The 14,799-nt window shown below is 38.2% G+C and overlaps 1 pseudogene; it reads left to right on the forward strand.

Moving 5' to 3' along the window:
- Nucleotides 1-10,671, forward strand: part of LOC122790601 — a 30,072-nt pseudogene extending 19,401 nt beyond the window's left edge.
- The last annotated feature ends 4,128 nt before the right edge of the window (nt 10,672-14,799 follow it).

Consider the following 14,799-nt stretch of genomic DNA (forward strand, 5'->3'; position numbering starts at 1 on the left):
GTCTGCATGTCCTCCTCATGGTTGAGTGGCCTCCAAAAGACATGCGTGAATGGGCGTCGGGTTGGCAACTCGGCACCATAAAAAAATCTACTGCCAATCATTAGCAGATCGGAGTTCCGCTGTGGCGACCCCTAACCAGGAAAAGCCGAAAAGACAAACAAACAACAACTTCACACTAAAGAAATGATTTGGGAACAAACTATTTCTGTCACTAAATGGAAAACTAAAACTATGTAACTGAACAGTAAATCACACAAACAGAAAACTAAGTAAACTCTATTCAACTAAAATATGAAATTAGACAATACATTTAAAGAAAAGGGTAGATATCACTGATAAAGAGAAAGCTTCATCCTGTCTTCAGTCTTGACTGAGAAGCCCTGTTGCAGTCAGGCAGGAGTCTTCATCGGGAAAACAGTCCTGGGCAGTGTGTCCACTCCACAGGCAAGGCTTCAGCCCGAGTGCAGGGTGCCCCAGCTGTATAGGTTCATAGGTTGGTACTAGGCTAAAGGCCCTAAGGCCTATGCAAGCCTAGCCATAGCAATTCCCTGGAAATTTTTTCCCACAATATTTACTTCTCTGGGCCCCTGTCTAGCAGGGCGACAGACATGATCCCCAGGGGTGAATTTCCTATCTCCCATCCAATCATCAAGGTTCTTTTTGAAGAGGGCCAATGAGGTGCTCTGCTTGACATGTATGTGCAGTCTATTCCAGAGTTTGGAGAGTCCCTGGGTCAGGAAAATTTTGCTACATTATGAACTACAAACTTTCATGAAGTAGACATTTTACTATACACTGCTCAAAAGAAAGAAAGGATATGATTTCTTATGTTCAGCTCAACATGCCTCAGTACTGAATATATTCTATTCATCTATTGAGAAAACACAAGCAACTCATACAGGTGAGCATACAAATCAACCAGTCCCAATACTCAGTAGGACTCTGAATGCATATGTAGACAAATGAGATGGTTTATCACACGCAGGATGCTGGGCTATGTGAGTTCAGTTTTCAAAGTAAATTTACATGTTTAACAAAGTACAGTGATAAAACACATGGCTGTCATCATTTCAAAGAAGGATTTTCCCATATGAATGAGATTTTCCAGTACAGTCTACACAATCAACTAATATAAAGTTGTTCATTTCAAATTACCAAATCAGTGACTCAGTATTCCTTTTTTACTTCATCTTCTGAGTACATTGTTATTTATTTAAATGACTACATATTTATTTGTTAGTTAGATAACTGGGTAGGTGAGATGGTCTACTGAGCCCTTCAGACATGATTTGAGGCCAAATGGCAAAAATAATAAACATACAGTAATTTGACTGCATAAACATAAATTTGTGAGAAGTTCTTAAAACTAAACTAGGACAGTGATAACGAAGCACTTCTGGCACAGATACAAGCCACATAAGAGCTTTAACTACATAATACACTAACAAAATCACAAAAGTAAGACAATTAGCACATGTATAACCACGTAAGTACTTCATATATACAGTAAGGATCTTCTATCTAGGATAGTATTATTCCTAAATGATCTCCTTGACCTAATTTAGGGTTAGAGAGGAGGCCAAAACCTATCCATGCACTCAAAGGACATGAAGCAGAGAAATTGATTGTGAATGGAGTACCAGTCCATCAGACATATACATCTCTCAGAGACCGCCACTCCTCTGGAATAAACTCCGAAATAATATACCTCTCAGCTGTACAGATTTTCACAGAATGTCCAGATATTTACCTCATATCTTTGGTCCATTTTTCATAAATTTGCTGTTTTCTACCAAATCACTGAAGATCTAAGTCAGAAAACAATGACAGACATTTGAGTTTCAGACTACATAGCCTTCAGAAAACCCATGCTAATGCAACAACTGTTGTTCTATCTACTTTCTAAGATTGTAAGAGCAGTATTTAAAAAAATGTCCCTATTTTTGGACCTATGTCCCCCTGTTATTTATAGTTTTGTCCAGATTTCTTCTTCTAAGAGGTTGAGAGATATGCAGTCCACATTCAAGTGAAATAAAGCTTCTAAATTACCCTATTCAGGCACAACCTAGACAATTGGATGGGAGACCATAAATTCACCCTGGGGGTGGCAATTATGTCCCTCATGGGCAGGGGAGTTGGTGCTGATCATAGACTCACTCTGCGAATAACGACCATCTAACCAAGGTCAATTAGGGAACATGGGTATAACATGGACATTCTTGTGAAGGCCTTAGGGCCATTAGCCTGGTAACCTCCTATGAACCTATGTACTCACATGCATATGCACAGCAGCACACACCATTGGTCACTATGGGGAATTACCAATTCACATACATCTTAAGGCTACGAGAATCAGCTGGAAGCACTAGGTGAAAACCCACATGGGCACACCAAGCACTGTTTCCTAGCAAAGCTAAAAACTGCAAAACTAAGCTGCCCAGACTCAGTATTGTAGTTTTTTTCATAATTTTAAATCACATTAACGTGTTTTGATTATAATCATCATCCTTTTCTGCAGTCTCAAGGGAAATGCTAAATGATATAGCTCTCATTTACTAAGAAAAGGTTAAAATCTAATCAACTGATGAAAATATGTGTTTGTTCCAAGGATATGAGTTAGGATGCTGTTTATTATTACTGCCTTGCTTCATAACTCCATATATTTACGGCTTATGATTACATGTAACTATGCTATTAATAAGGATATGTATGTTACTGTTATTCTTGAATCTTTGAACGTTTCTATTTTGTCTCTTTCCTCTTGTATGTCTATGCTTCATACCTGTCAACGACTTAGTACAAAATTTCTATAAAAAAGCCTAAAATAATAGGGGGAGACAAAGATCCAAAATAGCGACAGCTTTTAAATATTGCTCGTATTTATTTATTTATTTTACATTTGTTGACCGGGAGAGTCCACTGGATCACAAGTCCATTTTCAGTGGAGGCCCAGGGAGAAAAGCTCCAAGAAGAAAATGTTTACAAAACATAGCTTTAAGGACAGACTTTTGACATACAATTTCCATTAAAAGCTGTTGGGTTGGGAGGGTGGCCTAATGGTTAAGTTGTTTGCCTTGCAAACACAAGGTGCAAGGTTTGAGTCTCACAAGGGATAACTGGCTAGGCTTAAAATGGCTCGCAAGGGGAGTTAGCTTAGTACTAATTGATGAACCTAAGAAGAGACTTTGACATACATATTCACTAACAGACAGGATACATTCATTCCCTACAATATAATATTAAATTTTAGAAGATATTCCAAGTTTAGGATTCCTATGATAGATTTACTATCAGAGTAAAAAGCAGAGAGATGTAGAATAAGGCTCTGAGAGAGCAGATGATGCTCGCTATAGTTGAGAAGGATAAACTGATTCACTATAGGTCTTCGCCTAGCTTTAGCTGAGAAGGATAACAAAATGATTTACAATATGTCTTCTCCTGGTTTTAGTTGCTTATGGGAAGCTCAGCATTGCTGGGGTAGTTTTCCCTAACTCCTAGAGAGATGGGATGAGCAGTAGATTAACAGTCCTAAGAGGGTACAGTACTACGATTGGTTGGCTTAGCAGAGTTACTTAAGTTAGGTGAAGTGTTCTAATGAGACGTTAGCCAGGGGGGGATACATGAGCACAGTTAATTATTCAAAAAATGAGTTTTAACAAGTTTCTTGAACTGTGATGGGGATTTGTTGCCAGTAACGTGGGCAGGAAGGGAGTTCCAGGTTTTTGCTATACAGTGGCTGTAGACAGACTTACCAGCTTCACTTTTATATTTGGTTACTTTGAGGAGGTTTTGTGTGCTAGACCTCAAGGGCCTGGCAGTTGTATAGGGTTGCAAAAGATTTTGCAGGACTGGGGTGTTTTCAGAGTTATGTATTATTTTGTGGGCTAGTGATAGTTGATTGAGTTGAAGTAGTAGTGGTAGTTCTGGCCAACTGAGTTTTTTTTAGGCATTCACAGCGATGTGTTCGGATGGGAGAGGTTGTAGCGAATGTATAAATTTAGAAAGTTGCTACAATAACAGGGCTTGTGTTATAATGCATTTTCTGAATGGCATGAAGTCTGAAACTCAAATGTATGTCACCATTTAGTGACTCCAATCCTCAGTGATTTGCCAGACAAACAAAAATTTTATGTTGAACTGGTCAAAAATATGAGGCAAAAAAAATCTGGACATTCTATGAAAATCTGGACAACTGATAGACATGTTACGCTTTCAGTAACACATGGAATGGTTAAATACAATACCTTTTTATTGTTCTGCCTCTATAAAATGTACCTATTCATCATAATTTTGTGCTTTTTCTATCAATAAGACTGTTTTACTATATATATTTGCTGTTGCCGTATGTCTTAGATAGTGGATGAAAATAAAAATAAATAAATAAAAAGCCCCCCCCCACTAGCCTATATATATATATATATAATATATATATATATATATATATATATATATATAATATATATATATATATAGATATATAATATATATATATATATATATATATATATATATATATATATATATATATATATATATATACATATAATATATATATATATATATATATATATATATATATAATATATATATATATATATATATATACACATAGATCTCTGTCTTATGTATGCGTATTGTTGATTATATAACCAAGTTGTTTACCACAAATCATGGGAATCAGTACTTTTCTAATGTAGGCAGGGACTTGCTAGAGCATTCTGTGGTGTTGACCACCCACCCCAGAAGGAACAGCATATCCTGCCAAATACAATGATTTTGCAATTTTCAAGTGTTACACTGGAATATTCCAATGACTGCAAGTTTTAGTACTCTACTGGTATACTCCAGCACACATACACATATTTCGTAATCAAATGTACTGAAATCACTAGAATGCTTAATTAAATGTAGTGACTTTACTGAAATCACTTGAATGCTCCTAGAACACAGCATCATCTCTTATGCCTGCTGAAACTACTAAGATGTTCCGGAACATGGCATCACTTCATAAAGAAAATAAAGAGAATGTTGAGATATAGTGAGGCAACAGTCAAATAATCACACTCACTCAATGTACCCCTCTTTCGTATCACATACATATCACAGGTATTAACATGTTGCTTCCTGTGCCCAGGTTACAGTGTTTGATTCTAACTGCCTTTATTTTCCACTGTGTGATTCTGAGCAACTCACTTAACCAGACAATGCTCATGGGTATTCCTTGAAAAGAGAAACTCTGTCCAGTGGACTTGGTCAACAAATAATTACTGGAAGTGAATTAAAATAACCACAGAAAATTAAATGTTAAAGTGTGATGTATTGCTTCAGCACTGCTGACACTGCATAAGCAGCCAAAATGATAACTAGGAAAAACTTTTCCAACACAGCTTTGAAACTGCTACTGTGTTTGTGCAATGTTCCAACTGGAGAATTTACCTAGTACTCTAAGTGAACTGCGTTGGTAAGTGAGTGCAGTACCAGAAACCTAGACATTAGTTTCACAGGAAAGGTGTAGTATCCACTGACAGGTTTTATTTAAGTAAACCAAATGTTCTTTATTTTGAGGGTTGTAGTGTATGTTGATATTTTTTTGAATGCTCTTTTACGGAGCTACTACTTAAGCTGACCTCATGGGGAATGCCCATGAGCCAAAATACAAAGACGTCTAGATAAGAAGTTGTGAGTAGCCATGTGGTATATTGCACTACAGAGACATAAACATTATCAGTATGATTAACATGGAATAAGAATGAAACATCTTTATTTTATTTATTTATTGACATTTGTTAACCAGGTTAGTCCAGCTGGACCAGGAGCCGTTTTTCAGTGGAGACCCATGGAGAAAAGCCCCAGTTACAGTCAGTTTAAGTATACATAGCAGTTTAGTTTACAATTAAAAAAGCAATCATTAGTAGCAGTAAAATTTAAAGCAATCCACAATGATAAGTTAAGAGGCATAACAGGGATAAGATCAGTAACACTAAAAGTACAAATAAATACTGTACTTCAAATATTTTTTTTTTACCTGATGTGGTAAGGTGTATAGCAAGTGCATGAATGGGGTGGAAGGGATATCCGGAGGTGTAATGTGATGTCAGAGAAAAATATGTGGGAGATAATATGTTGAGAGGATTATATGAGATTGTGGTAGAAAGGAATAATATTGGAGTGGTAAAAAAAGTATGCTGAGAAGTTGTATGGAAATGTGTAATACAGAATAGTACTGGAGTTAGGTAGGATCATGACAAGTACAAGTTTTGGTTCTAAAAAGTGTAGTCAGAGTTCTTTCTTAAATTATATAGGGTGTGTAATGGAGGGTAATTGGGATGGGAGGTTATTCCATGCCTGGGATAGGGTGGATTTATATAGTAGTCTTCCGATAGTTTTTTGGGGTTGATAGATGTCAAGGAGTTGTTGGTTAGAAGTACGAAGTGTGCGAGTTGGTGTGTAGATGGATACCAAGGAGGACATGACAGGGCAGGAGGATGGTTTATAAAGTACAGAGTGAATAATTTGTAACTGGGACAGAAGGAGTTGTTGATGGAGTTCTAGCCATTGTAGTGAGTTGAGTGTGAGGCAGTGGTGCGAGTTATGTGGAGAGTTTGTGATGAATCTTTCTATTTTGTGGTAGGTTTGTTAGAGTTTGGCCAGGGTAGTGGATAAAATATTAGTTAGTACTGGGGTAGCATAGAAAATGGAGGGGAGGAGGGGAGAAGAAGAGCCTAAGCCAGGGACAGTCTAGCATCATAGGTCAGGAATCAACGGTTTCGGTAGAGCGTACCCAGCTTTTGGTGAGTTTTTTTATACTTTAAAGAATGTGTAGGTTAAATTTAAGTTCATCATCAATGATAGCTCCTAGAAGTTTTGTGTGGGAGTCAGGTTGTATGGTGGTGCTATTGTAGGATGAGATGAAAAAGGTAGATTTTAGGTGAGAGACAGAGTCTGTGGGAGGAATAGCAGGAGTTTGTTTTTTTTAGAGTTTAGGATGAGTAGATTATCAGCTAGCCATTTTTCAACAGATTAAAAAGGTGTCCTTGGTGAGAGTGTGAAGGTCAGAGATATTGTTGGAAGTGCAGATGAGAGTTGAATCATCAGCGTATTGGATTAGAGCAGATTGTTTGCAGGAGGTATGAAGGTCATTTGTAAAGATATTGAACAGGAGGAGTCCCAAGATAAAGCCTTAAGGCACCCCAGTTGTCACTGGGAAGTAGGGTGAGCAGGAGGAGAGCCATCGAACAGATTGCTGTCTATGAGTCAGATAACTAGAGAAGAAGGCTATGGTGGAGGGAGATAGGCTGAAGTTGGAAAGTTTAGTTAGAAGTAAAGGGTGACAGAGAGTGTCAAAGGCTTTTGAGAGGTCGAGGAAAAGGCTAGATACTAGAAGTTTTTTGTCACAGGCCTCAGCTATTGTATGTGTAATTGACAGGAGGGCTGCAGAGGTGCTGTGGTTAGGGCAGAAGCCATGTTGGGTGGGAGTGACGAGGTTGTGTTAGAGGAGATAGTTTAGATGTGAGTGTATACATTTTTCTTTAAGTTTGGAGGGAGGATGGCAATTGGACAAAAGTTTATTGGGTCGGTTGAGTGCCCCCATCTTATAACAATTTCAATTGATTTTTTCACCCCTATGGGATTTTAAGTGCAAGTTTGTAATTTTATATTGGTGGCTAATACTTCAGTTTAAATTACACTGTTTTGACCATTATCCTTTTGTGGTATGTGTTATAGTGATAACAGAAGTCATAAATACTGGTTAACCATATGAAAGAGACAATACCATGATGGCTCTGCTTTCAGAACAGTCATTTATCTAAATCGTAATAGATTGTTTTATAGTTTTCTTTAAAGCAGTAATGTCCACTTAGAGGGCCATGATGAAAGTATTGTTCAGATATAACAGCTATAAATCCTGGGTTATTACACAAGCTAACTACATCAGATGTTTAGAAATCTCAAGAAGCAGTAGTAGTTTATTATTTAGTAAAGTTTAGAAGAAAAAAGTGTTATCTAACTGGAACAGGTTCAGTGGACAATTTTGTTGCATTTCTGCTTTTTAGAATTTTTTTACATCATTGTTTAACCCATGGGTTCCCAAAGTGTGCGCCACAGCGCCCTAGGGAGCCGCGGCTTTCTCACAGGGGTTCAGTGAACTAATAAGCTTAGCTGCGCAATATAAACTGAAAAGTAATGCTAATGGCTAATGTTATTCTAATTACATGCTGACACAGTCAACGCATGGTAGTTCTGGTGGCTCTGGGTTTATATTATAAACTACAAATTCAACTGTGTCCTATTCAATGCTGCTTATTTATTACCTATGACTAGAACATTACTGAAACTCTTTATGTTCATATAAAATAAATGCTACCAGGTACTTTGCAGTAATAATGAACCAAGATGATGATATAGTGTCTGACCTTAAAGTTTATTACTACTACAAGATGGGGTAAATTCCATGCAGTCATTTAAATTCTCATCAGTAATACACTGTGATGCAAGGTAAAGACCACTGGCTAATCCTGATCAGAAGAACTGACACAGCCTGCCAGTTTTCATTAACATTGTTAGTGCAGGGATCCTTGGAGTCAGCCCGCCCATTGTCTTCACCTTCAACTTCTTCTCTTGCATCCTCAACATCTCCAAATCCTCTCTCAAGCAGAATGAGTTGCAGCATGGCACAGAACAAGCATGAGATGGACCACATGTATTCTCCACCTCCATACTCTTCTTGTGGGAGCTTTATCAAGACCCTTCAGCTTTCCTTGCAACTTCAAACGGATCAGTTTTAAATTCCCCTACTTCCTATCCAACACCCAAGACAACCCCAGACAGAGGTCTATTTCTGATGATCCAGGACTACTCTTTGTTTCAGCCTCTGTGTCAGCGGGACCTCCATAGTGTCCCTGAATGTAAACCATTCCAATGTCCAATAGAATCCATTCGGGTGCCACCACCACTCACCCCTCTTTCAACAATTCATAACTTCACCATGGGAGCCCTGATGAGGGATGTGACCCAGCTTCCTGGTGCATACTGCCCACAGAGCATACCGTTGAGACCTATTTTTCGACCCAGAAAGTATCCAACCTGGCCCAGCAAGACTCCAATGCATGAAAGACCTTACCCCTGTTCAGCTGAAAGGTGTGATCGTCGCTTTCCATGATCTGATGAACTGACATGGCACATCCGAATCCACACGGGCCACAAACCATTCAAGTGCCACATCTGCATGAGGAACTTCAGCAGGAGTGACCAACTCACCACACACATCCATACTCCTACAGGGGAGAAGCTGTTTGCCTGTGATTACTGTGGGGGAAAGTTTGCCCAGAGTGACAAGAGGAAGTGACATACCAAGATCCACCTGCAGCAGAAAGAGAGAAAAAGCTCTGTCACCTTGGCCACTACCTCAACAACAACTGCAACCTCAGAGCAGTGTGCTGCTGGAAACCTTAACTTAGTCAACTCATCTGCTGCAGGACCAGTGGGGACAATGTGCCTGCAGCAGCAGCAAAGCGCCGGTCAGCTGTCAGTGGTACATCCAGGACAGCGTGAGACAGAGCCACCACAAACACTACTGCACACTTCTTATCCTTATCCCACCCAACAGAATGTAACACTTTTATGATATTTAGATAAGAACTCAGTGACTGAAAGAAAACCACACACGCAGCAGATAAATTGTAAAACCACACTATGTGTAATACTGTGCTGTCGGTTATTAACAGGACGGTGTTGACATGACCAGTAATGTAGAGAGGCTCAGAATGCTAATACACACAAACACACACCAAGCACATGCACACACCACGCACATGCCACACATGCCACGCACATGCCATGCACATGCCACACATACGCCGCACATGCCACACACACACAAACAATGCACACTTTTTTTTTAGGGTCTGCAGTAAGGCGGGTATTAGCAACACTGGTAGGTGGGGTAACAGGAAGAAAACTTGCTGTTTAGGGCTGGGGAAAGTGGGAGTGACTTAGTGAGTCCTAATCATGAAAGCTGTTTTTATGCTACTAGGAGGATTCTTTATTTAAATGTTCATGGTTGAACATTTAACAAGATGTCTAAGAAAACAGAAAAGGAAAAACAAGGAAGAACAGGTTACTATGTCCAGTGCAGTTAATGATGAGGCATCAAAGCAGTACAGTTGGGACAAATGGGAGAAGGTAATGAGATTTATTCCTTTTAGGCTGTCTTAAACACAGTTCATATATAAATATATGTCAGTATCGCATGATCTCAGAGCTGAATTAGTTTTCAGAGTTTGTATCAACTGAATATTGTTGTGATATTAAGTCAAGTGAAGTTTTTGAAGTATTTCTTCTCCTATGTATGTTTAAAAATGGATCGTTTTTTTATTAAACAGTAATAAGCGTTGTGAGAGTGAAAATAAAGAGGGCACACCATCAACCAGTGGCAACTGTGTGAAGAAGCGCAAATATAGAAAATATGATGACAGTTATTTTGACTTTGGTTTTACATCGTCAGAAGTCAATGGTAAAGAGAGGCTTCAGTGTTTACTGTATATGAACATTTTGGCACCAGAGTGCATGCTACCAAGTAACTTGAAATGCCATTTAGAAACTATTCATCCCAGCATGGTTAGTAAATCTCGTGACTACTTTACCAGAAAGTTAAAAGAGTTAAATCAATGAAAAGGTATTTTTTATAAGCAGGCATCACTACAAAGCAATGCTTTGCTAGCATCTTACAAGGTGGCACAGAGAATCACAAAATGTAAGATGTACCATCGCAGAAGAACTCATTCTACCAGCTGCTGTAGATATAGTGAACATTAAGATCAGTGAGTCTGCTGGGAAGCTGCTTTCAAAAGTGCCTTTGTCCAATAACACCATCAGTCGTAGAATACAGCACATAGTGGGGGACCTCAATGATCAATTAATTAAAAAAATAAAAGGGAAGGAATTTGGGTTGCAGCTGGATGAGGCCACAGATAACAGTGATGCTCACTCGATTTGCTATGTACAGTTTATAGATGGTAATAACATTGTAGAAGACCACCTCTTTTGTAAAAGTATCACTGCTGGTGTTAAGGCTCAAGACTTGTTAGAGATACTTGACACTTTTATATCCGAAAATAATTTGGAGTGGACTAAGTGCGTTGGTGTCTGTACTGATGGTGCTCATTCTATGTCCGACTGTTAGGGAGGACTGCAGGCACTTATTCGAAGTAAAGCCCCTGATGCACTTTGGACCCATTGCATTATTCACAGGAAAGCACTTGCGTCAAAATAGCAGAGTCCTACATTGAACCAGGTCTTAGAATATGTAGTGAATGTCAAACTTTTTTCTCTCTAGTGGTAACGTTTTGTCTTGTAAGCTTGAACTGCGACAGGAAATTTATATTTTTCTTAAAGAGGAAGACCACAAATATAGTGAAACTTTTGTGAATGAAGATCTTTTGGTAAAAATAGCATACTTAAGTGATATTTAAAAAAAAACTGAATGCTCTGAATGTCGCCCTGCAGGGAAGCAACATGCACCTTTTAAAGTCAATTGAGAAAATTTCAGCTTTTATAAAAAAAAAAAAAAAAAAAAAAAAAACAAACTATGGAAAAGAAAAATGAATGAAGATGTAGGTAAAGAATGTTTCCCCCTGTTGAAACAGTTTTCCTCCAATGGACTTGATTTTTTCTCAAGGTATGAAATCCATTTTTGAAGAACAATTATCACAGCTTATCACCTGGTTTGAAAACATTTTCAAAATATCGATAAATTTGCATGGATTCAAGATCCATTTAATGCCAGTGCTCCATCTGAATTTACTGCTGCAGAAGAAGAAAATCTTATTGAGTTGTCTTGTGACAATATGTTGAAAACAAAAGTTAGCAACTGAATTTTGGATATCTGTAAAAGATGAATAACCCCTTCTGAATGGTAAAGCTCAGAGAATTTTAATTCCATTTGGGACTTCTTATTTGTGCGAAGCTGGGTTTTCGGCAGTCGCTGTGATGAAAACTTAAGTATCGAGTGAAATTCAGTGTGGAGAAGGAAATGAGGGTGCTGTGTCCAGTATGATTCCAAGATTTGAGAAAATGTGCAGTGATCAACAGGCTCATCCATCCCACTAATTATAATTAGTTGAATTTGTTCAATTACATTTTTTTGTGATCTTAAATACCTGTGTTATGAATTTGTTCAATTAAATTTTTTGTGATCTTAAATACGTGTGTTGTTTATTTTTACCTAACTAACCCTTTTAATTAAAAAAAAATTATGATCTATTTCACAAAGTATACTTATTAGAATTTGACGGGGAGGCACCTTGGGAAAACCTGGATTCAGCATGGGAGCTGAGAATCGAAAAAGTTTGGGAACCGCTGGTTTAACCCATAGATGTATACAGTGGATAAAAACTTATGATTAAACAAAGAAACATGTAATAAATGTCAATGTTCATTAAAATGGACAAGGTAGTCAGGGTGCAAAGTGCATCTTTTGATATGAGCAACAAAGTAGATTCTGACCACCTCCGGTGTTAAGGTAACAACTGTAAGTCAAAATTAGGAATGATTCACTCCCTTACACCATATTTACAAAATATATACAACTGGGGATTATCATAGAACAACCAATTGAAACCATATAAAACACATGGATGGCTACTAAATGTAATAAACATACACACAACGAAAATACTGACATTTAACTGTGTGTTGCAGGTTGATTTAACACTACTAACACCTTTTTTTGCAACTAGATTATTGCCAGATGCCTTAGGCAGTGAAAGCTTAAGAACAATACAACTGCTGTGTTTAATTTAAATAGGGAAGAACTAAAATATGTTGAAATCTTGGTGACTGCAAGAAGTAATGACATAATGAAAACTTGTTAAAATTACTTAAGGATGTTTTTGGAATGTTTTTCTTCCAGAAGCAACTGAAGGATTTAGGGTCAATTTTTGCATCCTTTACACTCCCCCATAAAATTCAAATGCATCATTACAGGATACCAGTAATCAAAAAAGTGCATTAAGGAGACTGGTCTTTAACTGTGTGAATAAACTTGCCTGTGGGAGAACTTTACCCACAGAAACTATTACTTCAATTTCAGCTTGCTGCATCAAAGCCATTTTTAACAAGATTCTGGCAGCAAAAATCAGTAAGGAACTTTTATCATTTTTAAGGCTTATCAAATCTACCTGCAGTTAAAGAATGAACCAGCTAGGTAGTTAAGTGTATGCTTGGCAATGCATGCAGTGTTAACAGGAAAGTCTTCGATTAACAAAATGTACTGCATGAGGAGAATATACAAGTGGGGTTGTTAACTTAAATTCAGTTCAGTTTATAGAATTTATCATTACATATCCTGGCTATGTAGATTATTATAATCTTAGGAAATACCAATCTAATGGCTGTTGTTGTGTCTTTCGGCTTTTCCCGATTAGGGGTCGCCACAGCAGAACTCTAGTCCGCTAATGACTGGCGGTAGATTTTTACGTGCCGAGTTGCCAGCCCTGACACACAACCTTCAACGGAGGTACACCCATTCATGCATGCCTCCACACAGAAGACGCTATAGCTGAGAATCGAACGGGACAATGTCTTATTGTGAGGCGACACTGCTACCATAGCACCACCACCGCATAGTTCATATTTATGAAAGTAACTGGCTCGGATCTAAACTGAGGTTGAATTGTAAACTATTAGAAATAATTTCAGCAAATACAAGGATGCATAAACAAGATCTCGCAGCTGTGCATTTCTATAAAAGGTCCAACACCCTCAAACTAAATGACTTCGCTTTAAAATCAGACTTTCTCAGTATGTGAATAATGGCAATTCCATTTTCTATGGCAACTTGCATGTCCCATTAGTATACTGGATACATTCACCTCTTCCAAAAAGTTACACATAATGAATTGTTGGTTCCCCAATTACTATGTGGACACCGAAGATTACACCAGTCTGGATGAAATTCTAAGCAGTCCAAATATCAAGATTCAAAATACAAAGTTACTTCATCTTTGGAAACTGCAGATCACATCAATATACTGTTATAAACGTAAAACTACTGTGCTTCTGGACCCAGTCGGCTGCCTCTAAATTAGGGTACTATCTTTAAAACTCCCCACTTGGCTACAACCTTCAATAACTACTATACAGAAGGTTGCTATACCCTCCACGAGTGCACAGACAAGCTTAATCCATCCCTGCCACTGCAAATATTAAAGTCTGCCAAAGTTAATACTTAGATACTTTAAAGTAAAAAATTTAAAGCAAGCGTACTGGGTTCAAAGCATGGCAGTATACCACATAATCCTAACTAATTAAAACAACTCCCCTAGATAGCTCTAGCATATATAGCAGTTTACTTTAACAGTAGGGAGATGGAATAATCATATGCTTGGTGAACTACATAGAAGTATAACAAGTTCCACTAAACACTTACTATGCATTCACTGGCCCTTGGAAAGTTTGGTGTTGGTTTAGCCCCGCTGGGCTCGGGCTTGCTCTGTGCCCTACCCTGCCCCCATATCCCACCCGCCCCCAGTAGTGCTACATTTATAATAATAAATCCCCACCCCTCCATATCCTATCCATACAAAGGCACTGCCTGAATATTACCCCCGCCCCTTCCACTATTTACCAATTTAACCATTAATATCCCTCTAAGGCAATGAATACCATCTCACCCACTATTTTAAAGGTAAAACTCAAAACCCTATCTCTCATCCTACCCCTTATAATTATGCCATACCTCCTTACCAGATATGAAGGCCAGCAATGCTCAGGCTTCCACTACCCTAAATACCAAACCAG

This window comes from Protopterus annectens, chromosome 16.part0 (genome assembly GCF_019279795.1).
Source record: "Protopterus annectens isolate FY-2018-M chromosome 16.part0, PAN1.0, whole genome shotgun sequence".
NCBI classification, from domain to species: domain Eukaryota; kingdom Metazoa; phylum Chordata; order Ceratodontiformes; family Protopteridae; genus Protopterus; species Protopterus annectens.